This window comes from Pteropus medius, unplaced genomic scaffold, assembly GCF_902729225.1.
Source record: "Pteropus medius unplaced genomic scaffold, Ma_sr-lr_union100, whole genome shotgun sequence".
Classification (NCBI taxonomy): Eukaryota; Metazoa; Chordata; class Mammalia; order Chiroptera; family Pteropodidae; genus Pteropus; species Pteropus medius.
In genome coordinates, this window is record NW_024351073.1 from 12230895 (window position 1) to 12258655 (window position 27761).

The following is a 27761-nucleotide window of genomic DNA, read 5'->3' on the forward strand; positions in this document are numbered from 1 at the left end:
ATTCTAAAAAAGCAGTTTCTGCCTTTACCGATAAACAGTGACCAAATGGTGAAAAAAAAAAAAAAGCCCTAAAGGAGGATAGAGCACCACTTCTGATGTTTTAGGACATCTAATTCCATTCTATTAAACAAGATCTATCAATGCTTTATTAGTTTCCGATGGCTGTTGTAACTAAGTACCACAAACTAGGTGGCTTAAAACAAGAGAAAGTGTTGTTTCGCAGTTCTGGAGGCAAGACATACAAAACAAAGGTATCAGCAGGGCCATGCTCCCTCTGAAATCTGCAGAGAATGCTTCCTTGCTATTTCCTAGTTGAGGTGGTTCCCAGACCACCTTTGGCATTCCTTGGCTTATAGCTGTAGCACATCAATCTAAGTCTCTGTGGTCTCACGGCATTTCCTCTATGTGTCTCTGTCTCTGCATGGAATTTTCCTATAAGGACATCAGTCATATTGGATTAGAGCTCACCCTCACGAACTCATCTTAACTCGATTATATCTACAAAGACCTTATTTGCAAATAAAGTTACATTGTGAAGTGCTGGGGTTAGAATGTCAACATATCCTTTTGAGGGACACATTTCAGCCCATAACTGCTTCTCTCCATTGAAGTGAAAGGACAGAAGGGAAATGAGTGAAAGGCTATGACCGTGACTAGATCTGTTCTCTCATCCTAATGGACAGATTTGTACCTGGACAGATCATGAATATAAATGGTATATAATATATAATTCTATGTAATATATAATGAATAATATATTTTATAATATATCACTATGTAAAAGGTATATAATAAGTATTTATGAAAGATATTATATTACATGTAATTTATACATTTATATATAAAATAGTAGCATTTATTATTTATATATAATATACAATGTATAATATATTTATAGATATATAAAAGATATAGAATAGGTATATTAAATAGGTATATATTATATATATTTGTATATATATCATATATATACTATATGAGACGAATGTTAGTTCTTGATTTAGACAATGTTTGTAGATATCGATGACTTTTCAAATTCAGATGTCATCTTCCTATTTTTCCACTTGGAAATTATTTTGATCTTAATGTATCATTAACCATGGAACCAACACCAAAGAGAATTGTTTTTAAAATAAAAACATGGTAACTCTACCTCTCTGAGTCTTAGAAAAATGACTATGTTCAGTGCCTTAGGGAGTTAGCTACAAAATCTTATTACTTTTTTCTCTTTGATCAAAGGAGGAAGCCATCAATTTTTCTAAAGCTGTATCTGTCAATGGCTGGCTTTAAGAATACGTATGTAGAGGTTCTTGGCCATCAAATGAGAATGACGCAATGGCTAAGAAATGATTACAATATATAACCAAGTTAACTGTTCTTATAAATTCCTTTTTCTAAATATGTGATTAATTTACAGGAAAAATAAATAAATACCCTTTGTTGCAGAGCTTTTTGTTAGTTTGCATTGCAACTTTCCCGACCTTTACTTGAAAATAGCCAGCAAATTGTTGAATATATTTTTTTTAAGATTTCAGGGAAGTGAAGTCAAAACATCTTGTGATAAAGGTTTATATAAGTCATGTAATATGTTTAACTTAATATAATTAAATGTGGTGTATTTCAGAGAGAGTAACATTTAAAATTATTATTTTTATATTTATCAGTGAACACAATGCATATAAGAGAAAGTAGTCCAATTTTTAGTTGGAAATGTATTTGAAATTTGAAAAATTCATAACTTGATTTTTTTAGACCAGAAAAATTTCTTCAACTCTGACCCATGAGAGGACACATTAAAAAGTTCCTTTCTCTCAAGATTTCTTATATGCAGGATTATGCTTGCTATATATATGCTCCAAAATACTGTTTTCTGGCTTCTGAAAAAAGTGGAAACATGAATCAATGTGTATAGTACCATTTTATTTGGTAGAAAGATAAATGAACTAGAAATTAAGTATAATAAAAAAATGTATTATGTAGTAAAATATGGGAATTCTTTTTTCAGTACGCTGTGAGATCTCCAAATTTCCAGCTTCATTGCAGTAACTTTTCTGATATTTCTTCAATTGTTTATGAAGTGATTGAATGATCAGAACAGCTTTCAATCTATAAGCTCATATTTATACATAAATAAAATAAAATTCTATTTATTTTAAAAATAAAACTGCATTTTAGAATAGTTGTAGACTTAAAGTGTGATTGTCTCTATACACTGCATATCTGATTTCTCTTATTACTATCTCACATTAACATTGTGCATTTGTCACAATTAATGAAAAACTATAGATTTCTTATTAACTGAAGTCCATACTTTATTCAGATTTCTTACCTAACATTTCCTTCTCTTTCATGATCCTATCCAGGATACCACATGACGTTTAGTCTTCATGCTTCAGACTCCTCTTAGCTGAGACAGTTTCTCAGATTCTTCTTGTTTTTTTGTAACCTTGATACTTTCAAGGACTATATTAGTCTGCTAGAAAGGCCATAACAAAATACTCTATACTGGATGGCTTAAATAACACAAATTTGTTTTCTCTCAGTTCTGGAAGCTGGAAATTTGAGATCAGGATGCCAGCATCAGCATAGTCAGGCTTATAGACGGTTGTTTCCTTACTATGTCTTCGCATGTGGAGAGAGAGATTCCTCCCTCTTTTTATAAGGCTACAGTTTTAATGGACCAGAGCCCCACTCTTATGGTCTCATTTAACCTTAATTACCTTTTAAAGACCCTATCTCCAGATATAGTCACATTGGGGGTTAGGGCTTCAAAGAATGGAATTTGGGAGAACACGACTCAATTTATAGCAAGTACTGATAAAGCACTTTGTTTCTTTCTCTCAATTGAGGTTTCTTTAGTATTTTTCTTATTATTAGATTGGGGTTATATATTTGGGGGGAGGAAGAACACAAAGGTGAAGTGCAACTTCTACTTTCTCCTGGATTATTTCATTTAATCTTATGCTATTGAATGTAAATTATTTAAAGATAGCCAACAATTATTTGTATAGTTCAGTCCTCACCATATTTAGATATGTATTCAACCACTTGTATGATCCCCAAAATGGATATAATCATCCCTAAATCTCCAATTTTACTACCTGTAACTCTTTTGCTCATGTAAACTCCAGATATACTGGCTTTTTTCAAGTTATTTCAAAACAACAAGGCCTTTTCAACTAGTCTTTGTTTATGTATTGTTTTCTCTACCAAGGGTGTATTTCCAACAGTCTTGGCATATCTATCTTGTTCTTCCAGTCTCTTCTAAAATTTCAACCCCTTAATAAAACCTATCTCACTACCAAATGAAGAAAGATATTCCTCGACCCTCCACCATTAGTTATAATTACTCGGATATTTTCTTCCTTTGGTTTTTAGCACTCTTCTCACAATGCAATCATGCATTCATTTGTTCCTTTATTTATTTATGGTCTTTCTCTTCCAGTAGCTGAAAGTTACATGAGGAAGTTGTTCTCATGGAATACATAACTGATTGCTGTACCTCTTCATGTACAATAATAAATAAATTACGTGAAAGGTAAAAAAAAAATCAATGTTTACTGACTGCTTTAATCAATGTGGTTGTATGACCATCAGTCATTTAAAACATTGAAATAAAGAATCAGAAGTTGAAAAATAGTCATTAAAAATTGAAATCATGTTGATAGTGGGGTTCCAAATGTTAAAGATAGCTCTGTCAGTGCAGTTCATTTGTTTTGTGATTAAAATGAGCAGTTATTGAACTGACTCAAGTATGTATGGTCTTCTAAATCAATGAGAAACAGAGATTTTAGTTACCATTATAAAATGTTGGTATAGTATAGACATCTTTGATCTATTGCACAAATGAAAAACAAAGAGACTTTAGAATGCCCAGATTCTAAAAATTTTTAGTTAAGTAATCATCTCTATATCGTAGGCAAGAGTTGTGTAGTGTCAAAAATATAACTCTCAAAACACTCTAATCTGTATTTAAATACCAGCATTACCAGTTTGTACCTGTACAAATATGAATATGTTAGATAAAGATTTTGAACTTTAATTCATCCAAGTATTTAAAAAAGGTAATAAAATATTATACATATTAAAGATATTTAATGAGAATGATAGTTACATTCTTTGACAAAGAACTCAATATATAACAGAGTTTATTTTATCTTGTTTTCTTTTTCTTTTTTAACATTGTAGTCATCTATTACAGAAAACATTGCTGTTCTCATTTGTAATTCTAAGTAATAATCTTTTTCTAATAGCTTTATCATTAAGCAAGGGAAATAAAAAAAGTGAAATGAGTATTACAATGTTTTACATATAATTAGCCAAAGTCTTAATAATTATATTCTGATATTTGTATGACTGATAATAGCAATTATTAAGTATCACTGCTATTTATTTTTAAGTAAATTTAATGTCGACTATTAAGGTACTTCAAATTAGTTGACTTTTCCTTTCATTACTGTCATTTTCTTTGTACATTATCCAAGAAACACTTAAGAGTGTTGACCCATGATTCACTTTTATAATTCTGTGACTGTATATAATATAATATATTTGATAGTAATAATCTAGACACTATTTTTTAATCTCAGTGATAGATGTACATGTAGTTCAATATAAAATTTGTATTATTATCTACCTATTTTAATAGACAATTCACTAATGAGTATTCTGAAATTGTAAATATTCTTTGAAACTGCTTTTTATATCATTGGAATCCTCAAATATTTGTTAAGCACTTATTTGACAGACACTATCAGATATATAGATTGTCACAGAACTAAAAATAATGTAAATTACTGATGAAGCTGATTTACTTACTCCTCTTAATTCTGAGGTCCTTAAATAAATAGATTTAGCCACTTTATTATAGTCAGTTTTAAAAATCCATGGGCCCTCCAAATCAAAGCCTTTGCTGATAATATTCATAGTATAGAGGAGCAAACTAGAATATATTATTTACAGGTAGGTGGTTCCTGAAGAATGAGAGGAAGTAACACTTTAAGCCACGTCAGCTAAAACTCACCAAACAGAAATTCAGCCCTCCTCCTTAGAAAGGAAAGGATAGATGGAGAAGAGGCCAGAGATTTTAAAACCAGAAGAGTGTATTATTTTTTTTAAATCTCCCTCTCTTGTTTAGAAAGCAGTTACTTATTTTAACCTTCAATGTATTGTTAGTTGATGCAATCTTTATTACATATATTATATAATAAGAAATCAGGAAGGTAAGGCAATTTGCTCAAAAAGTTTTACAACCAAGAGAGATTAAGGCACAAATATTATAAGCAGGGAAATATTGAATTCAAGGGTAAGATTTACATAGACACAAATAGCAAGTACACAAGACTATCCTGGTAATAGAACACAAATACTTAATTCTTGTCCAATTTAAGAAAGGCCTCATTTATATTAATTTCTATGAAGGTGTCAATGATTCGTTCCATCTGAGAGCCCAACTTAAACTTTTGTTTTTAGGAATTGTCATTCTAATATAATTCTATGTGTGTGCACATAATATGTCCAATTTGTCAGATTAGAAATACATAACTAAATAAATGCATACATTTACCTTTGACTTGTATATAAAATGAAACTCATATGCAGCTTGTCCCAATCAGTTTGTGGTGATTGGACATCTTCCACTGTAAAACTACACAGTGGTATGCTAGATGATGTTTGCTCTATTAATAATATGTTGAAGGTTACCAAATAAGCTTCCTTGGGATTTCACAAACCTACAGTTGTTAAATTAGTGAAATCAAATCAGTGAAAAAGCAGAGATTGTTGCACATAGTCTACTATCTCAGGAAAAGAACACATACTAGTTGCTACAAATTGAAAACTGATAAAAAAAATTAATTAACAAACAAAAAAAATCCTTCTAGGAAACTTATCTTGTTTTAGACGTTAAATATTTGTTGGAAAATAGATTCAAGTATTTTTATAATCTTCAGGTTTTGTCAGTCAACAGTATTCAGAATACTTTCTCTTACTTACTAACATTGGTGAACAGATATGATCCAGGAGATTCTACACAAAATCTTAGGAGTCATAATTTTGATTTTCATTAAAAGCTCTGCTTTCCCAGAGAAATTTTTTTTTTTTTACTCTAACTTTAATTTGCATGGATTTGTGAATAAGAATCCTTGTTTTTATTTTAAAAACTGGTTTTATTAAAGAGAGATGAAAGACATTTCCACACATAAAATTAAACTAGAAGTGTTTTGAACACTAAGAAATTCAATTATTAACTATTTTGATAAAATATTCTATATAATATGATCCTCCATGGTACTAATTGTTTCAAGCTTTATGCAAATTACCTTTCTTATTTTCTATTATTTTAATACACATGAATAAACTAGTCTCTTTACTCGAGAGATTTATAGATGAATACATTGTCTTCAATTGTTCAAGTCTATCTCCATTCCTCAACCTCAAAACAATATACATGACTGTGTTTCTTGGAATAATTTTGAAAATGTATTTAGAGCTTTTAATTAGTTTTACAGAGTGAGTTTATTTCAACATTGTATTTTTTTTATTTTAAAGTGCTTATAATTTAAAATTTTATTTGACTCAAAGTATGAACACATATTATTATATTAAGAAAAGACACAAACATTTGAAAAACTCAACTCTATCCATGTGTTTAATGCAAAATTAGTTTGTTTCTAACATTACAATTGTACAAAGAACCATTCATATGACATTAAATATGAATACTTTAATATATAATTAAATGACACAGTTGGTGTATATTAACCAGACATTTTAAAAAGAGCTTGAAACATGTTAGCAAAATTTGAGGGAAAATAAAAGAGACTCTTATGTTGCTCATAACTGAAATTAAGATATTTCATTCTTAATATAAAAATAATTGTACTTCTTGATGATAGGTTAAATTGATTGGGATACAATTTAATATTTAAGAAACTATAAATAAAACCATTTAGATTTCAACTGACTAGAAAAATTGTTTTCATAAATTCTTGAAAAGCCAACCTTAAAATAGTCCTTTAAGTATATATTGACTTATGGTGGGAAGCTTTTAAATAAGAACGATGTGAAAGTCTTAAAAATATTGGAATGGAAAAGGATTATTAAAATGTCTTAGAAGTTTTGATGCAAACAACATACATCATTTTTGATAATCCTTAGAAATCAATATGCTAGTAAATTTTTGGTTGTTTTATGTTGTTGTTTAGTGGTGGTGGTATTGAGTCAGGAACAATATCATGAGATTTATTACAATGCAAATTTCATAAATATTTTGGCTAATAATTAGTCCCTCAAACTGCTAATCTGTCCCTCAATTTATAACTCACATAGTTTTGATTAAAATGTTATCATTTTGTTCAATCATAAAATAAATAAAATAAATTCAAGATAAAATAAATTCAATTCAGATTTCTGGAGGTTTTTTTTAGTTTTCTACTAAGATATATAAATACGGTCTCAATTTGGAGGCTTATTTACCCATTTTTAAAATTTTTAATTGTAAGTGGGATCCTTTATATATTTATAAAAAATAATAATGATTGATCACGAAATAGTCACAAACTAAGGTAGGTAAAAGATTGACTACCAAAATTACAGTTAAAGTAAGTGTGAAGCTGTACTCAAGGAGAAGACCTTGAGTTTCAGTCTGAGGGCATTTGTGCTGTATACTTCATATAATTCAGGACTTAGAAATTTCCTAATGCAAAGTCCATTTCTTTTTTATCAAAGCCATTTCAAAAACAGGACCAAAATAAATTATTATACCCTGTTTTGTTTGGTCTCTTAAATTTCTGCCATTAGCTTAATAATATATACTTACTGTAAAATAGTATTTAAATAATATTTGTTTTTATTAATTTAGTGTAAATGAATCAATGGTACTAAAGAACTTAGGAATTTTGTTTCAACCTTAAATTTTTTCAATATTATTTTTTACTACAAAACAAATTGATTTTATATGATATGCCTAAAATACATAATTTAAAAAAATAGAGTGTTCTTTGGTAATTCACTTTTAAATACATAGCATTATCAATTTTAGTGTAACCTAAATAAGAATATTACTTATTCTTTTTCTCTGTGACTGATTTTGAGTTATCATTATTTGCTAACTTCTATGTATATTTTACTCAAATCTAATACAACACACACACACAATACACACACACACACACACACACACACACACAATACATAATATTATTCTCTTCTCTCTCTCTCAAACATGACAGGAAGCTCATGATTTGGAAGAATGCTCTACCTGACTAAAAACATTGCATACAATCCCTACCTTTCTCTAAAAATTCTACCTTTCTATTTTTGGAACAAAGCAAGTTAATTGTCTCTAAGTCTTTTATCTGCCATATCTGCCATATGTATAATAAAAACATTTTATTTTTTCATTATTTTATTTATTTTTAATTTCAGAGCTTTTGAACTAACAGTTGTGCTCAGATATGTATTTTTGTTCCAAGCCTTAGGCTTCCAGCTAAGCCAAATCTATTTATGCTAACGATCTCCAACAGCTGCACTCTGCATTATCTGAGGCTTCTGGGAGGTCTTCCAAGGGAGCTCCAAATAGAGCATATTGCCACGATCTAGTGTGGAGTGCTGAAAATAATGTCCCACCTGCAATGATTTCTGTGCCACAGAAAACTCATAGCTACACTGTACTCTAAATAAGAGAGAGGGATGGGGAGAAGGGAGGGAGGAAGAACACTGGCGAGCTAGCTATTCTATATGTTTCCAAACGTTTATTAATCCTATTCATCCTCCCTTTGTGTATTCCTTGGCTTATTAATGATAATGCAAAGTAGTGAACTGTTAGCTCAATGACCCCAACCCAGCCGAGGTCCCGCGCCTTTCCATATTCTACCTCCTACCTTTTATTACTTCCTGTGATGTGAACAGCAGCCCATGGAAAGAATTGGAGTGAATCATACAACAATCACCGCTATTAATGAGCTTAAGAAGCACAGTTCATGAAAATACACTGGTTCGCAGGAGGCAAAAGAACGGAGATTTTACCACCTATCATTCAAATCATGAATGAACATATTAAGCTATTTCTGTGACACACATGAATGGTTAGAGCTGAAGAGGATTGTTCAGAGGGACTGCATCAGTGAAACCACTACTCATGAAAAATAACTGCAGTGCCATCCTTTATCGGCATTAATGGTGCTTAAAATGCGTTCTTGAGCATACACATATGCTTACACTTGTACAGAGATATGAAAGCATTCGCTCTCTCTAGACATTTTTTTTAACCAAAAGATTAGTGCAAGTGACTTCCGTAGTTCAGCTTCATAACTTTTCTAATAAAAATTGAAAAAGTTTTGTTACAGTTTGACAAATGATTCTATCTGTGGCAAACTCTTGGAACCATAACCATTTTTTACATAGAGATGTGCCAAAATACTTGAAAATAATTTAGGCATCTGACAGACTCTTTTATTTGCTAGTTTAAGACATGGCCTTTAGTCATTAGCTTCCACTTCCTCCACCTGAATACATTAGTCAGAAATTAATATTACACTGATACAAAATTCCATCTGAAGGGTTATTTAAATAAGACAAAAGAACAAAACAAAAAAAATCATTGCAACTTATTTATTACATAATTCAAAGATGCTGGAAATATCTAGACTATTTAATATTTCCAAAATATGTCTTTGATTGGAGTTTTTCAGGTTTTAATTCATTTTTCAGTATACGTTTAAAGATCAGTTCTAGAAAGCTGAGTTTTTTCTAGAAGATAAAAGCTAAGAGACAAATATCTCTGTGTTTTATATGAGTAAATGACAATTTGTGAAGAAAACAAATTAGGTAAAATGTTTATACCACAATTTGGTTCTACCAGTGTCTTCAATATTGACATTAAAGGACGATCTTTAATTCACGTGCAGGTAAGCTTTTAACTAGTTTTACAATTCTCAATATCTACTTCTATTTATTCTACACATTGCATTCTGAAGAAAATCGATATTATTTGCTTAGTAATAAATTCCCTGAATTATATAAAATGTCTTAACTGTTGCACGGGGGGATGAGAAAGGGGTTTTATACAGTTATAAGTATAATTTCAAGGTTTTCAGCATATGAGTTGGGAACATAAGTCTTCGGCTTCGTTAAGTTGATAACATTTGGGAAGGGCGAGGAGAATCTGTGATAATCAACAGCTACAAACATAGAGCTAATTAGATCCTACACTCAGCCGTAAACTTCGAATAATTCTACTCAGAGGTACAGGGATGTGTTCAAAATAATCAAACCTTCCAAATGTTTCTGGACATGAGTGTAAGTCCAGTCTTAATTCAAACTTGGACATCTAGAAATGCAACAGCATAAAGAGAACTAGACACCAAGTTTTAATTATATATAATGCACATCCAGAGACTTTTTCCTTTAGAACAAGGCTGCAGGATTTCAATTCCCATGTTTTCTATCCATTGGAAGGGGGCATTGCCCAAGTTAATTTCTCAATTTAGTTTATTCAAACATATAATATAAAGAAAGGTAATAATGAACTCAATATGGTTGTCTTAAAGATTAATTTAGTTAATATCTATGACAAATAACATCTGCTACAACTTAAGTGTTCAATAAATGCCACCATGTACTATTATATGAGAAGTACGGAGAAGCTGAGACGGCCAATATTCACTAACAATCACTAACGTTATTGTTTCCTTTTCCTCAGTCAGGCACTGTCACTGAGAAAAAGTTGCCCCGTGAGGGAGTAGAGACTATTTCACCAGCCTTTTGAGAATAAGTTGCCCCATGAGGTAGTAGAGATTATTTCACCAGCCTTTGATGGCATCTAGAAGGGGTCATGTGAAAACAAAGAAGTGTAACCCTTGGTACCAAGACAGATAAAAAGCGAGCTGTCCTTCTACACCACCATCTTTACTTTCTGCCTATGATTCTGAAGTTTCATGAGGTGGTGAAGCTATGAGATATAATGAAGAGGTCTTGATTCCTTCATCACTATGTGTGAAAAAGTCATCTATGAATTAAAGACCATCATACTGCACTATAATCTGATGAGAAATAACTTCCTATTGCATCAATTCACTGAAACTTGGGGTTGATTACAACACCCAAAGTTACCCTAATCAGCTGAGGTTATCTTATTTACTTTGTAAAAGACTTTGCCTGAGGAATTTCAAAAACACAAGTCAAGAAAACAATAGAACAGATTGGTCAGTCTCCTCAAAACGTTGAAACAAAGAGGTTTAGTCTTTATGCTTCTTTTTGAAGAGTTGTTTTTTCTTGCTTTGTTTTGTTTTTATTAGCCTATTTCCTTTTCTTGAATAATATTGTTTGTATGCCCTAGTGAAAGACGAGCAAAAGAAATGTGAATCTAGGTTATAACATGTATAACATTCCAGGGGTACTGCTTCATTTTGTGAAATTAAATTGATTAAGGGCATTGATGCTTTGTTTTCAAGCTACTGTAGTGGTTCTGGGATTTGTTTGTTCTTTCTAAATGTTATGACTTGTCTGCGATATTCTTCTTTATCCTACCAACATATAGGACATAGGAAAGATTTGAGTTGAACTACATGTAGAAGTTTGAATGAAATTCATCAGTTCTAGAGCAGAATTAGAAATGGGGAAGATTTTTTTTTTGTAACTTTAATATATCTGAAACCAGGGGGAGTTTTCATTCTTCGCTATGTTTTGTTTTCCTTCAGGAAACAGAAAAAAGTTTTTATTAGATAGATTTTTAATTTATTCCCAAGACTTCATTTTATCTCAAGAAATGCAATTTTGACAAAGAGAGGAGTTCCATATTGTTATACTTTACATTTGGGAAGATTTTATATTTCTAGAATTGTATTGTTCTCATTAAACTCCTTTTTTATAACTGTGACTAAAGATGTAAGAGGACATCAGAGTTAAGCCAAACTTCAACTGGGAAACAGAGGGAAATTAGAAAGGGGAGTTGTCTATTTTTCTATTGCTTCATGATAAATTACTCTGAAACATAGCAGCTTAAATAGCAAACATTTATTATGTAACATAATCTTTAAAGGTAAGGAATCCAAGCGTGACTTATTTGGTGGCTCTGGTTTAAGTCTCTCTTGAGACTTAGCTCCAAAGTGGCACAAGGACCATCAGATGAATGTCTGAATACCAGAAGCCAGGGATGATCAGAGGTAATCTTAAAGGCCAGCTACTATTTTTCTCCATCTGGGCCTAATGCTTAATATTCTTCCCACATATAAAATACACTCACTGATTCTCAAAGTTCCCAGAAATTTTACATCTCTCATCCCATTACCATATGAGCTCAAAATCTATACTCTCATCACTTAAACCAGGTATGATTAAAACTTCTTGGTTCTCATAGCTTAAGTATAACTTCTCAAATACAGGTTCTCCTGATCTGCAGATCAATAAAGAGAAAAGTTGGTACCTCTTCTCTTCATGGAAAGCTGGGAAAGGCATAAGATGCCTGATATAAGCACTCTTCTGAAAAAAGGAGAAAATCAGAAGGCACACGGAAGTCCCTAGTTCATAACAATACTGAAACTGAGTTGGGCAGATGATGGAAATTCTTTGATTAGGTGTCTAAGCCAGCTAATTATATTTCATGAATTCTGGTTTCGCACTCTGACCACTTGATTGTTTCCCTGAGTCATCTGTCATAAAAGTTGGAACGCATTTGCATCTTTTCAGCCTGCTTCCCACTTGTAGAATTTGGGGTTCCAAAGGTCATTATACACACTATCTACTTTTCTGCCTCTTTTAGTCCAATCTGTCAGTGTTTCTGCTAATATAATTTTCTTAAAATTTTGTCCTATAAATCTGTTTTTTGTTCACCCCATCACGCTAAAGAATTTCTTTGATTTAACTCTTCTATACCACGGGATTTGGTGGGGACTGCTCAATAACAGTGATCCTAAACTTAGAAATCCTGATGTTTTATAATATCATTATTTATGTCATAAATAATCTTGATGTTATAAAGGTGTACCTTCAGAATCATTAGACATCTTTCATGTGACTGAACAGTATCTCACTCACCATTTTTGATTTGTGTTAGACAATTATAAAAGAATTTACTACCATTTCACCTTTAAAAAATACTTTCCTGAAAATGCTTTGAATTAGATCAAAAGACAGTTTTTAATTTTAACATCATTTACTATTTAGAGGCATTTGGAATATTCTAAATGAGCAAGTTCTTTCTCCATTTTAATAGATTTTTTTTTCTTTTTTATCTTATCTCTCTTCTTGCAAGTCGAGGAGAAAGCAGGTAATATGAACACTCACTAGAATTTCCTTTGCTATATCACCTGATTTATTAGGTATCTTTTCTACTTTCCACAAAACTCTAAGTGACCTTGTTGCTAAACCTTCTGGAGCTATATAACAAGGAATTCCTTTCCTCCAGTTTCCAGTAACATTTTCATCATTTTCCTGTAAACCTTCACCTGTGGCCTTATAACCATAAAGCTTTTATTGACTGTTTCTTCAAAATGTTCTAGGTTTTCACTAACATTATCCTCAAAGCCTACTGCCTGGTTCCATAGCCTCTTCCACATTTTAGGGTTGTTGTTATAGCAGCAACCCTAGTTCTAGAAATGATTAAAATCAGAATTAGTTATCCATTGCTGCATAACAAATTACCCCATAATGTAGCAATTTGAAACCACAAATACACCCAGGGCTGCAGTCATCTGAAGGTTTGACTGGGATGGAGAATCTGCTTTCAAAGTCACACATGTGGTTGTTGGCAAATATCTTACTTTTATAACCTAATTTAAGAAGGGACATACCATCACTCCTGCTGTATTCTATTGACCCCAGAGACAAAACCCACTATAATTTGAATTTGGGAAGAGCTACACAAGGGCATGGCTAGAGGAATGCTGGAACCATTGAGAGGCCCCTTAGAGGTTGACTACTACAGGCAGAGACTCTGCTTAGTGTGTGAAACAGTTTTCATGACGGTTTAATTAATATCCATTCACATCTCAGACACTGCTGGATAAAACATGATACAATTATTTTTAAAAAGTAGTGTTGGGAGTATTTTTCCCACAATATGTTCCAAAGTTATTTAGAAATATAGGATTAATTGAAATACAATGAAATGTTCTAGGGTAACTTAAGCAGGAGAGGAAGATAGAGACCTCCTTCTTTCCATGCATGTAGCCCTGGACCTAGTTGCACTATTTCCCAGTGAAAGAGAATTACATACCTTTTTACATTAATTTATCTATTTTTATTATGTTAGAAAAACGTCACAACGATTACCATTTTAACCATTTTTAAGTGTAGAGTTCATTAGTATTAAATATAATTATGTTGTTGTGAAACAGGTCTCCAGAACCTTTTCATCTTGCAAAATTGAAATTCTGTACACTTTAAACAATAGCTCCCTTTTTCTCCCCTCCTCCTCCTACCCTTTGGTAACCACGATTTCATTTCTATAGCTACAAAGTTAACTATTTTTTTTTATATAAGTGAAATAATACATTATCTGACCTTTAATAACTGGCTTATTTCATTTAGGATAATGTCCTAAAGGTTCATCATGGTATAGTATGTGATAGGATTTTCTTCTTTTTTAAGGCAGCATAATATTTCATTGTGTATATATACCACATTTGTTTATCCACTTATCTGTCGATGGACAATTAGGCTGTTTCTGCCTCTTGGCTATTATGAATAATGATCCTAAGAACATGGATATGCAACTATCTCTTTGAGACCCTACTTTCAATTCTTCTGGATATATACTCAGAAGTGAGATTGCTGGACATTATGGTAGTTCTATTTTTTTAATTTTATGAGGAACTGTTTTATGCTTTCTATTGTGGTTGAATCATTTTACAACCCCACCAGCAGTGTACATGGGTTCTAACTTCTCCATGCTCCTCCAAAAAATGTGGGGTTTTTTTGTTTTTTTTGTTTTTTGTTTTTTTGGATAAAAGCTATCCTAACAGATATGAGGTAATATATCATTGTGGTTAGATATTTTCCAGATGATTAGTGATGTTGACCATCTTTTCATGTGTTTGTTGACCTTTCATATATTATCTTTGGAGAAATAACTATTCAAGTCCTTTTCCTGTTTCTTTTTTTAATCAGGTTATTATTATTTTTTGGTGTTTAGTTATAGGAGTTCATCATATATTATGGATATTAATACCTTATGAGATATATGATATGCAAATATTTTTTTCATTTCATAGGTAGGTTTTTACTCTTTTGTTGTCGTCCCTTGATACACAAAAGTATTTAACTTTGATGTAATCCCCTTAATATGGATTTCTTTAATCCATTTTGAGTTAACTTTTATATTTTCTGTAAAATAGGAGTCCAGCTTTACTATTTCTCGTGTAGATATACATCATTAGATTAAGACACTGTCCTTTCCACATTGAGCAGCCTTGATACTGTCATTGGAGATCATTTGAACATATATGTGAGGATTTATTTTTGGACTCTCATCTTTTTCCATTTGTTTATATATCTTTCTTCACATCAGTACCAAACTTGTTTTAATAACTTCAGTTTTATAATATGTTGTGAAACAAGGGCATGTGAGTTGCCCGACTTTGTTCTTCTCTTTCAAAATTGGTTTTGATATGTTGGGGTTCACTAAGACTCTGTATATATTTTAAGATAATTTTTTTTTAATTTCGGCAAAAAATACCATTGGGATTTTGATGGTGATTGCATTGGGTAGTGTTAACATCTTAATAATATGAAATCTTCTAGTCAATGAACATAAGATGCCTTTCCATTTATTTCCTTAATTTCTTCTTTAATTTCTTTCAGCCATGTTTTCCAATTTCCAGCATGGATGTCTTTCATCTCCTCAATTAGATTTATTACTAAGTATGATTTCTTTGGATGTTATTGAATATGGAATTTCTCTTTTAATTTCTTTTTTGAGAGTTTATTGTTAGTGTACAGAAATGAAACTTTTTTGTGTTGATTTGGTATCTTGCAACTTTGCTGAATTCATTTATAAGTTCTACAAATTTATGTGTGTATATATATGTGTATGATCTCTAGTGTTTTCTACATAGAAGATCATGTCATCTGTGAACAGAGAAATTTTATTTTTTTCTATTTTTGATGTCTTTTATTTCTTCTTCTTACCTAATTGCTCTGACTAGGACTTTCAATACTAAGTTGAATAAAATTGGAACTAGCAGTCATCCTTGTATTGTTTCTGATCTTTGAGGAGAAACATTTTAGTGTTTTACCATTGAGTTTGATGCAAGCTGTGGGTTTGTCACACATGGCCTTTATTATATTGAGATACATTATCTCTATACTTAATTTGTGGAGTGTTCTTAATCATGAAAGGATATTGAATCATTTTTGACTTCAGTTGAGTCTTTTCTTTTTTTTTCCTTAATCTGGCTAAACATTTGTTAAAGAGTACTGATAATAGTTAGTAATCTACAAAATTAAAGTAAGTTTTTTTCCTTTAAAAAAAACTTACTCTTAATTTTACTTTTTTTTTTTTTTTTTTTGCTATTCTGTCCAAAAATCACTTGTGTATTTAACTAAGGTTAACTACATTGCTCTAGGAAACACGGGCATTTTTGAGGTCATGTTAAGCTATAGCAAGCCTCTTTGTCTTAATTAATAAGTGAATTATAAAACACTCAATAATGCTTATGGAAAGATTGTGATTCATCTGTTTAAGTTTTTTGATCATTCTCTGTTGCTTTGATGAATGATTAACTCTATTTCAGAAACATAGCTCTTATAGATGCATACTTGGAAGATATTTTATGTTTTCCAGTAGATGCAATCAGACTCAAGTTTTACTTTTCCTAGACATGACAAATTCTTTTAACTATCTACTTGATTTCAAAGTAAAACCTTAATATGATTATGACCATCAGTGGTTATTCTTTAATCAGAATTCTTAAAAGTTATGCTTTTTAACATCTTTCCTTGTTAACATACTGAAACATAAGTAGTGGCTTGCCAACATCTCACTAAGACATTTGCTTCCTAAGAAGATGCAGATTACTAAATATTATCAGTAAAACACAAATAAATAACTTTCATCTTTTTTTTTTTTGGCTATTCAGGACATACTTCCTGAAATGCCATTTTCAATTGGCTTTTCTGACAAGACACTCTTTCAATCTTTCCACTTTGAGGCTGTCTCTTTGAATGTTCCTTTTATTTCCCATAAAATATTGAGATTCAAAAAATTTCTTCTTAGGTTTTTTTATATTATCACTTTGTATGTGTGTATGTCAGTGTGTATGTGTGTATATATTATTCCTTAAGTTATCTCATTTCCATCTATAGTCTCAATTAATATCTACAAAAAGAAACTTCGTAAGCTTGTAAATCTCACTTTGATCATCCCACCTTCCTCTTCTGAGCTCCATATATATGAATTCAACTCTATTTATTTATCAGCGGTATTTCAAAGAAGAGTAAGCCAAAACACTAGAGCTCACTGATATGGCTAGCTGAGTAGCAGAACAATTGTCTTGCCTAGTAGATAATAATTTAATGCGTTGCAACATACTCATGTGTAAAATATGTAGAAGATACACAATTCTTTATCCTTGTGATTTGTCAGACATCTCACTTCATGGAGGATGCCAAGACTAGCAAATTTTAAGAAAAAGCTACAGTCTCCCACTTGCATCCTTCTATTGTACTCTATACTTTGTATTATCTTTGAGTTCTTTGGGAGTAAACATAAGTAAAGGCATCCTAGAAAAGTATTTGAGTCATCTCAACTATCTTAGCTTTGCATTAATGAGAAGCATGGGAAACCAAGGGCAAGATGAACAGAAAAAATCACTTAAATAATAACTAGGGCTAAGGATTATTTATAATATTTACTATAGTTTAAGCCATGGGAAGATATAGGGCATTTAAGAGTGTATATCAAATATTTACCCTCATCTAAGATTTAATATAATACAGTTAAGTAGCCAAACCAAGGATATTAATTAGAAGTAAGTGCTGAATTAAAAAAAAGAGAGAGAGAAGCATTAACCTAAGAGTCAAAAGGACTCTGTTCAAGTAATTGTTCAATTAATTATATAAGACAAGACTGCAGACAGGTAGATAGGTAACTTAATCTCTGATGCTCACTTTTTGTTGGTTTCATATACATAAAGATAGCTTTTTTTTTTTAATCAAAAACCCTTAGAGGGGAGAATTTTGGCATTAAATATCAATTTTATTTTTTTAAATCTTTTCTTCTCATTTTGAAACAAATTATTTTAGAGGAATAATCTTTCTCTTAATTTATTTCATTACTATATGAATTATACTTTCTAGCTCTAAACAATAAAAACATGGAGGATTTTGTAAAATATTTATATTAAAATTTTTAATCACCAGTAGCAGTGTCTTCTATATTTAATCATTAATCATTTAATCTCCATTTATTTTTTCCCCCAAATTAGGTAATAGGAGTATTAAATAGAAAAATAAAATGTTATTTTTTGCCATTTCTATTTTTTAAGCTTACATGCAGATAAATAAATAATCTTAACTGCAACTTATTTTTTTTTAAATTAATTATAATATATTTTCTTCTTGGGGTTATGTTTTGTTTTACATGTAACTTCTTTGCAAAGCTATCCATACCCAACATTGGAAAATCATATTATTTTATCCCTTTGAATAATAATAATTTTATATTATTATTTTTGCCAAAATTTATATTAAAAATAATGATCAGAGACTGAATGACTCTATATAGTTGAATTATCCCTCCAAAAATGTCTAAAAGTGTTCAATATTTAGATTGATTTGACTGTTTCTGACTGATTTCAACTTATTTGACCAATTGCATTGAATGATTAATTAATGCATTTATTGCATATGTAAAAAAATCCTAGATTGTGTATAACCATGGATCTTTTTCTGATTATTTCTTCTTTGAATCTCATACCTCTGAAAAGCCTGAAAAGATAAAACATTACCCTTTATTTATCATCTCAGAAATATTTATTTTACATGCAACTTATTTTTTTTAAATTAATTATAATATATTTTCTTCTTGGGGTTATGTTTTGTTTTACATGTAACTACTTTGCAAAGCTATCCATACCCAACATTGGAAAATCATATTATTTTATCCCTTTGAATGTATACAATGAATTATGAACACAAGAGTATTTGTGCTGCTGAGAGGAAATAAATTAAGTACTCAATTGCATACCAGAGAGGCACATATTTTCTTTGAATTTAGCTAGATTTGGGCAGGTAGGTAAAGAGAATAATGTTTTTCTCTTAGTGCACTATTTATCAACCACTGCAGTGGCTCAAAGCAATTTCGTTCTCTCTTCATGTCCCAGGGGTCCCAATATAGATTTTCATTTTGCCAGCTGGAATGAGTCTGAAAACTCTCCCTGATGCTTGGTCTTGATCAGCTGCTGCTCTTCATTGACTGGGCAAGTAATCATCTTACTGCCACTAAGATGGAGAAGTGACCTATCCTAAGAGTGACCCTGTAATTTATTTACTCTTTGTGTTACACTAAGCTGTTCTGTTGAAGGACAACAGAACTGCCTGATTAAATGTGAGACATCTGGGTCGCTGGCCACAATTTCAAATGAAATTCATGGTTTTGGGGTGAGGATAAAATATATATGGGGCTTCTTTTAAGTGGAATTCTGCAGAAGAGCACATGCGCACACCCACATGTACACAGAGTTCTTAAAATTCTTATATACATGTTATCCTCACCTACAAACTGTGGACATGTTTTGTGCACAAGAACATGCTAGATTATGGAAATGCAAAAATGAATAAAATATCATACTTATTTGAAAAAAAATCTAAGTCAACCTATAAACAACACTGAAAGCACAGACGTACTGAGCAATAGGATGAAATCAAGGCAATTATTATTATTTTTGGTCATCACGCTACACTTTTTAATTAAAATAATTTATTTCAAAATTTAAAAAGCCATTTAAAGCTTCCCTCTTGTAAAGACATCTCCATTTAATATTTTATTAAAATAGATATTTTAGTTATATATCAATTTAAAGCAACCACCCCACAACTTAATGGAATAAAATAGGAATAATTTTAATATGCTCACAGATTCTGACAGGAATTCAAAAAGAACATAACAGGAATGGCTTGTCTGAAGTCCATGATGCTCAGGACTTCAACTGGGAAGATGTAAATATGGGGGCGGGAACAGTTTGAGCTGGTGAATCCATTTCTATCTTGCTTCTACCATTCATATGTTTGTATTTGTATCCATGTCCTGCTGTAACACCTAAAGGTGCCCACACCTGTGCTTTGGGGATAACTGTATTCTGACAGGAAGCAAACTGAGGACATTCCTAAGGGGGAGCATTCTATGAGATTGTGTCAAAAGCTGCCTGGGCTTTCATGACACGTAGCATCTTTTATGCCGTATTATATCAATGAGGCACTAAGCTTTTCGCTCTCAGTGGGAAGAATATTAAAGAATTTGGTATTAGATTTAAAAGCACATAATGCTGAAATTTGTTAATCCCTTTGCATACGAAAGTGTGTTTCACTTTAAAGTGTGTAGAGAAAATTGTAACGATTTAAAACATGTTTAACTTTGAGTGACATCAATGAGTTCCGTAACAATTCTATGGTGATAGATTAGCTCGTTGAATTTATAACGTACAATTTAGCAAAATGAAGGTTACAATTTTCAATATGTCATACATGGTATAACAAGATAAATTCTCAACCTTCTTGTCTGAAACTGATATGGCATTTTCCAACATTTGTCTCTTTCCTGTAGGGATGAGTCACAATAAATGTATTCTATTATCACCTACATTTGGAATTAAATATTCTTAACTTCATAATCTGCCATCCTTTCCCACTGTGGATAACCATCGTGCTTACTAGAAAAGTAAAACTTAAGTAGTAAAAATTATGTAGGTTGAGGGGTGGGGGGAGGGCTCAGTGACAACAAAAAATATTTAGACTGAAAATGAAGAATCTATTTCATATAATACTAGATTCAGAGATACGTGATTGCCAACATCAGTCACACTCAACAGGGTCAAGGACATGTCTGAGTTTCTTAACTTTCTCAGAGTTCAAAGCATGCTTACATCACTGTGAGTGTCCTGTCCTCATGAGAGATTAAAAGGCAAGATGCAGGGGCCAATGAAAGTAGACCTTTGCTTTACCTCCCTTTGTCTTATCAGGAGAATCTCATTTTTCTCATGCAGTTCTTATGTGCTCTGTATTGCCCAGAGGAGGGTCACACTATCACCCCTATATGACCCCATATGCAAAGATGAGGCAAGAGGGTATTTGGCTTTTCTGCCCCTTGTAATGGGAGATATGTAAGGAACAATGGGTTTGGGGTAGAAGAAATTCAACAGTATGTATTATAATTGTGATCAGCAGAGCAATGAGCTCCCCCGCATGCCCTAATCCTCACAACCTGTGAATATGTTATTTTACGTGGCAAAAAGACATTGCAAATGTGATAAAGGATTTTCAGATGAAAGATTGTCCTGGATTATCTGGTTGGACCCAGTGTAAGGACAGAGCTCTTTATAACTGAGTCAGACACTAAATTTTTGGTAATTTGTTACAGCAGCAATAGGGAACTAATGCAATGGTCCAATAGTAAAGAGAATAGATTGATCCTGTTTTGCAACAAACTTATTTTACTCTATAACGCAATTTTTCTTCTAAGAATTCTAAAATTACTAAAATGGTGAATGAAACATTTATGCAGAGTTAAAACCCAAGTTTGATTAGATTGTCTAAGATAATTAAATTGTTCCTTGAAAACAAATTACAAATTATTATAATTTGAACCTGATTAAACATCTCAGATATTCAAATAAATATATATTAACTATTATAGAGATTTAGGCTAGATGGTAAAAGCAAAAATTGGGCAAGTGTGTTTTCTCACTTTATTACCTCAAAATACAAGATGGAAAATTATACATAAAGTATACACACCACTTGTATTTATATTGAAATTGTATTTTATTTTCATAGAAATGGTATTTTTTATTTTATTTGAAAAAAGAAGGCTGTAGAGTCACATACACATACATAACGCATATATATTTATATAATGTGAACAATTAGAGAATATTATGGCATGATGACATCTGGTTTCATCAGTCATTTTGTAAACATGATTCAAAATATGTTGAGATAGAATGAAGCTATATTATTTATCTGTTTTTTTCCCTTGCAGTTAAAAATACACAATAAAAACAGCACAGCTTGATTGTTGATTTCTATCTTCAATTAGCATAGAAGCAAATTGATTTTTTTTTTTTTTTTTTTGCTTTAAAGGGAAAAACAACAGAGTTGTTTTCTTCTTCCTGCTGTATTTCTATCAAAAACATTTTTACTGCAAACCATGTTTGCATCTTAGGCAAGTTATTTCCATTATTTTTAAATCAGAAATAATTTTCAGTTGCAGTTCTTTATGCTCCCTTAAGGAAATATATTAGCCACCGCATGATGGTTTAAAAACACAATTAGCCTTTTTCTCATTCTTTTCGTGTTATCCATCCAGGTGGGTGGTCTTTAAACACTCAAGTAATCATTTCAAATGCTCTAAACATACACAAGTTAGGCTCCTCTACTGGGGTCAAAGATGTATTATTTTCAGTCATGTTTGGCTTTAGATGAAATGGTTTGAAAAAAATCTGAAAGTTTTAGTTCTTCAATGAGTCATTCTCCGTTGAATGGTAAAGTCTGATAAATGATAACCTGCTTGGAAAAAAGGATACTGTTGAAATAAACATTCCAATCAACTAGAAGAAGCATCAGGACAATAACAAAGATGGTCTTCTTATAAATTCTTTTAGGTACAGAATAATAGAAAAGAATAAAAAGACAAATTTTCTTTTATTTGAAATAAAGTCTGGCTACTTTGTAATACAGCAAGTGATATAGTTTATCTAATTACTCTTGCAATATAACAAAGTTACAGAAAAAATTATTACCTTATTATAATAAGCTACTTTATTTATTAATTATAGTAAAAAAAGTTGTATCTATTATGTCCATGGCTTACAGTAATACTTAAATAACTTGCCCACAATTATATATACAATAATTTGCATACTGGAATTGAAACTCTCTGTGTTAATGCCTCTGTCTCAATTCTTAGGTTATTCTGTTCTCAATTCCAGGTGCTCCCAAATTGTATAGCCTATGGAGACCCTGAACCAAAGCGTGTCATCTGTTTAATAAAAACCAGCTGCCCTTGGAAAATTTCTACTACTAAAATAAAAACCAGCCTATGTGATCATGTGAACAATTCTTCTCAGGGGTGATTGACTTCTCTCTTTACATAGCTACTAGTATTCAATATTGATGCTACACATAGACTTGATGGAAAGCAATAAGTACAGTCTCACTCTCCTCACTCCTCACAAAAGTATTTATTAAACCATATCCAAACCAAAAAGAAAATGATTTATCATTAAGGATATCCAACAGAATTAATTATAAATAATCATAACAGCACAAGAGAAGGAAAAAATCCATCTCCCCAAAAGAAACTATCATAATTAGAAAATGATTCAGAAAATACCTCAAAAAAACAAAAGTATCAGCTTTTTGTTGTTGTTGTTAAGATGATATACATTGACTATAATTGTGGCATTACTTTAGCCTTTGAGAATATTTCAGAAATAACTACTTTTTGCTTATGTAGGAGTAGTTTTTAATTTTATGTGAACATTAATTTAAGAGAGTTTATATATATTATTTGATAATTTGATATTAATATTACAAAACAAAGAAAATCATAATTTTCAACCAGAATTACATAACTTTCAAACTATATAGTATGAAATTAGTCAAAAAGTTGTTTTGTTTAAATTAGATAATTTTATGTCATTTGACATGCTGTGCTACATCGGACCATAATGCAATACAATTTTAAAAAATATGTGACATTGTTGCCAAATGATCTTGACATAATAAATATGAGTTCTGTGTCTCTTTTTCTTTCATTATAATTTCCCAGTATTCTGGCTTTTTACTCTCATTTTGCCTCAATTTATTCATTTGTAAAGGGGGACTTTAACAATAACTCTTTCATAAGTTAGGCACATTGAATTTGTAATTTATTCTGCATTAAAATGTTTTTCACATAGTAAGGATTTGATTAATGCTAATATTAGTGTTAGTATCAATATAAATCTGGTCCACTTATTTAGTACTTGACTTGACTTCACATAGCCATCGTTAGAAGGTTCTGGAGCTCAGCAGAATCTTCTCATTTCCTAACTAGCCATGCAGGATCAACACTTTCCAATATTCTTCTGTGGCTATTGATATGTCAGAGACAGATTTCTTCTGAACCATTACACTAAGTGCATTCCATATACATCCACATATAGCATAGTTCTTCAAACATTTTTAACTCTCATATTATTCTTAAAAAGTGTGATTTCTATGAGAACTGAAATCTAGGAATGTGCATTTGGACCTCTGTCATCAGACCTAAAAAAATTCAAGGGCTTAGCTATTCCTGAAACTTCTAATAGTTTTTTTTTTTAATATATCTATCATTATATTCCTATATAACTTACAAAGAGTAAATGCAGAAATCGTGACAGCACAATAATCACAGAATAAACATACCTCTGTAACTCTAGCCCATATCAAAAATTTGAATGTTATTGGCATCTCAGTAACCAACATTAATTGTCTTTCTAAATCTCTACTACTCACTCCAGTCCAAAGGTAACCAACTATACTGACCTTCAAATATTACACATTAGTTTTTCTACTTTTTAAATCATGTGTAAATGAAATCACACAGTATGCATTTGCTTAATGTCTGTTTTCTTTTGCTTCACTTTATATGTGTGAAAGTCATTCATGTTGTTGTGAGTAGCAATAGTGAGTTGATTTTCACCACTGCAGACAATTTTATTTCAAGTATACACTGCATTCATCCTTCATTTGGTGGAAATATTTTGTTCTAGTTTTGACAATTATGAATAATTATGCTATAAATATTAATATGGATATTTTATGATATATATATATATATATACACATATAGAATATACTGAAGATGAAGTTGCTGAATTGTTAGATTTGCATATGTTGAACTTTCATAGGTAACTTTCTAAAGTGGTTATTTGACTTTGCACATCTAACCACAGTTCATCCTTGCTAAATCTTTACTGTCCTTCTCCTTCCTCCTCCTCATCCTCCCTTCTTCTTCCTCTTCTTCTTCCTCTTCTTCTTCCTCTTCTTCTCTTCTTCTTCTTTTCTTCTTCTTCTTCTTCTTCTTCTTCTTCTTCTTCTTCTTCTTCTTCTTCTTCTTCTTCTTCTTCTTCTTCTTCTTCTTCATTTTACTTGATTTATGGTAGTATTTAGATATTTTAGATTTAATTTGCATCTCTCTTATCCTTCTGGTTAAGGACCTTTTCATAGATTTATTGACCAGTTAGGCATCTTTTGAAAGCTATTTGTTGAAGTCTTGCTATTTCTTCTATTATTTGTCCAAAGTTTTCTTTTTGATTTATAGGAGATCTTTATATAGTGTAGATAAACGCCTTTTGTCTGTTTTATCTATCTAAAACATATTCTCCTTCTCTGTGACAATAGAAATTGATTTTATTTTCTGATACTTTGTTGAAGATATAACTCTATATTCAAGGCTACTTTAATCCAAACAAGTATTGAGTTGATTTGAACCTAAGCTCCAGAGCCATAAGGCAGTTCTAATTCTGCTTTACCTTTTCCCCAATGTGTAATCTTCTGATTCCCTACAAAACATCCGGGGTGCTTACTAAAGCCCCTCTTTTTTGGCAGGATCAGGAATAAAGAAGTTGGGGTGAGTGAGATGGGAAAACAAAGAAAAGCCAACAACACATTTAACTGTTAGGTAGCTAGTCAGACATGGGCAACAGAACAAAGGAATAAGGACCCAGCCTAGAGACTGCCCAAAGAACATCCCAATGGTGGATAAGCACATGTGCACTAGGCAAAGTTATTGCCTAGAGTCAATCAGATGGCAATTACCTAGGAATGCCTTTGGAACCACCTATCATGGCCCAAATATAAGGCAAACATTTCCACTTCTTGGTCCTTTTGCCCTTTTGGGTTCTCTCTCTTTTTGGTGGCCTTTTGTGGCCTTTTTGCCTTTTTGTAGCCATTTTGGCCCCTTTTTGTTGATTACAGAGCTGGGACCATGTGCCTCCTAGGGGCAAACTTTGTCTTTCTCCATGGGCCTCCTTGGGGCATTCTTTGTCTTTCTAAACTATATTTTTAATAAAACTTTTACATCTCAATGATCTGTGATTCTTGACTGTGTCATTCAAGGAAGAACTGAGGAAAAATGCTAACTACACATCTATACCGTCATCATCCCTCTCCCTACCCCTTACCATTGGGGTGACATTGAACTCCATCAGCCCCAATGGTGACATAACTATGAGAAAGCAATTCTTAACTGGGGACAGTGCATGCACTGACCAAGCATTCTCACTGAGATGTGTGGGAAAGGATATGGTGAGGAAGATAAAGTCAGAAATCATTTTGAGTTGATTTTTTCGGTTTTTACGCCCTTCAACAATACCAGATGCTTGCATTCCTTCACTGCTCTTCACTATCAGCTCGTTGTTTAGGGACTTTTATAATAAGAGATACACCATAGTCAGCCTGCAAATAATCTGAAGAATCAAAATCATAACACAGATAAGATACTAGGGCCAGAGGGTTGTGGCTAGAGTCAGCTGATTGATTAGGGAAACAAACAAACAAAAAAACAGCACCACAACTTGGAAAAGTATCCACAGGGAAAAGATTCCACTAAGAGTCCGAGAGGAGGCCAAAGCGTCAAAGTGAGAGACACTAATTCCTCATGTAAGGTGTCACCCATCACTGCAAAACAATTGGTCTCCTTTTGGTAGAAGTCACAAGTGTGGCACGGAGTGGTGGCCTATGCGTGGGAACCACAGAGTTTTTCACGATGATGGGTAGATCATCATGTCTAGGATGCTTCTAGATCTAGTCAGCCACAGTGACAGCAACTCGATTCTAGTCGGTCTCATATGAAAATGACCCTTGCCATGAACATCTACAGGAGAGACACCGACAGTTCAATCAGTAGCAATGATCTGTTTCCACAGTTTTCAGCTCCAAAGGGAATGTTTCATCTGCCGGTTTGTAGTTTTCCAAATGACAAAAAAAAAAAGGTAGCAATGGCAATGCCCAAGAGTCAATAAAACTGTAACAAGGTCTCCTAGTGGAGAATTGACCAGGGCTAGGAGAATGACCTTAAGTTCTTTTAGCAGTGCACTCAAATCAATAGTTGGTTTCATATAGTTGCTATTGAAGTTGAAGCTACAATAGTCCCGTAACCTTAGATCTCAGGTAAACTAAACCACCAGTCAGCTAGACCCAGATATTTAGGGGAAGCTCTGTGAATCAAGATTTTGAGCCCGTGGTTTTGATTCATGAAGTGCAGTCGTGGTAAACGCTTATCCCAATGAGATAGCCGTCACTTTTTTCAGGTAAATGTAAGTAGTCACAAAGACCAGGCCGGCACTATCCTTTTTTTTCCCCCCCCTTAAAGGGCAGTGTAGTAGATGATGGCTGTGTCCAATAGGTGGCACTGTTGCACTGGGAAATGGTTTTCAGTACTTCAGCAGGCATTAAGAATTTAAATAAAGTTTTGATTCATTTCTCTTGTCCTTGAGACTCTATAGTTCCTGTATGATCATCGGGTGTGCGTAGTGGAAGGGAGCAGAACAGGGAGAAGGTTGGAGTGGGGAGTGTGG